Source organism: Tupaia chinensis, unplaced genomic scaffold, assembly GCF_000334495.1.
Source record: "Tupaia chinensis unplaced genomic scaffold, TupChi_1.0 Scaffold000313_1, whole genome shotgun sequence".
Taxonomy (NCBI): Eukaryota; Metazoa; Chordata; class Mammalia; order Scandentia; family Tupaiidae; genus Tupaia; species Tupaia belangeri.
This window is the reverse complement of record NW_006159806.1, coordinates 1,691,213-1,692,471: the sequence shown is the minus strand read 5'-3', so window position 1 is coordinate 1,692,471 and position 1,259 is coordinate 1,691,213. Positions and strand designations below refer to the sequence as shown.

The 1,259-nt window shown below is 39.1% G+C and overlaps 1 non-coding gene across 1 annotated transcript; it reads right to left on the bottom strand.

Annotated features, from left to right (window-relative positions):
* Positions 1-367: 367 nt before the first annotated feature.
* LOC114008239 (U6 spliceosomal RNA) lies at positions 368-475 on the bottom strand. The gene has a single exon (XR_003549789.1). It is a non-coding gene; the product is annotated as a U6 spliceosomal RNA (small nuclear RNA).
* Between the last annotated feature and the right edge of the window lie 784 nt (positions 476-1,259).

The following is a 1,259-nucleotide window of genomic DNA, read 5'->3' as shown; positions in this document are numbered from 1 at the left end:
TTTCTTGGAGAGCTCTTTTTTATTTTTATTTATTTATTGCTACAGGGCGTGTGTGCTCATCAGAGAGACAGAAAGTCAAAAATTACCCCCTATGGAGAATAGCCACACTGCAATCCCTTCTCCTCTATTCTCCTCTTGGGATCTTGGGCTCACTCATACACATGCCTGGCATGAGTTTAAGCCACCAGGTCCAGAATTCAAACTGCAGTCAACTCCATGGGAGCCCAGCAACATAGCCATTATGCCAACTACTGGTCCTATCTTATTATTTTTTAAACATTCATTTGCTATACATCATTTGGCTTGTAAAGAGAATTTACCTAACATGAAATATATCTCAGACCAGTGCAGTTGAAAATACTATACAAAAAATACAGAACACTTCATGAATTTGCGTGTCGTGCTTGCACAGGGGCCAAGCTAATCTTCTCTGTATCATTCCAATTTTAGTTATATGTGCTGCCGAAGCAAACACAGGACCATGTACTTCTGAAAGTAGGAATGTGGGAATAAGGTGAAACCAAACAGCAACAAAAAAGACAAGGTTAAAACTACTGATACTCTAATTAACTCTGTCACCACGCCTACTCCACCCAACAGAAAAATTGAAAGGTTTTTCTCCAGCGATCGAAAAATAGGTACCCCCTTGAGAGAAAAACAACAACAAAACATAAGATTTTGAAGACAAAATGACATTTGTTTTAGAATTATTTTATTTATTTATTTATTTGTTTGTTTATTTAATTTGACCAGAGAGAGAGTGAGGGAAAGTGAGAAAGCAAGCTGTCATGTCCAGGACTTGAACCCCCATTGGACATGTGGAAATCCAGCGCCTTGATCACCATACCACCTGCCAGCCCTGACAAAATGAAATTTTAAAAAAGTTGTTTTTCGTAACACTTCAGGATATTTCCTAGCCAGAAAAAGATAGGCTGTTGGGGCCTTCAGGTCGCATGGTGGTTAAGGGTGCTAGACTCTCACATGGCCAATGGTGGTTCAAGTCCCAGACCCAGTGGGTTGCTTTCTCACTTTCCTTCTCCCTCTCTCTCTCTCTTCCTCTCTCGCTCGTTCTCTGCATGTGTGTTTGTGTGCTTTCTCACTTTCTTTATGTGTTTGTGTGTGTGTGTGTATGTCTTTCTGGTCAAATGGAAAAGTAATGGTAATGATAAATGAAGTTAAATAAAATCATTCTTTAAAAAATTATTAAAAAAAAAAAAAAAAAAAGACGGGCCGCCATCCTTCCTCCAGGAAAATAGTGA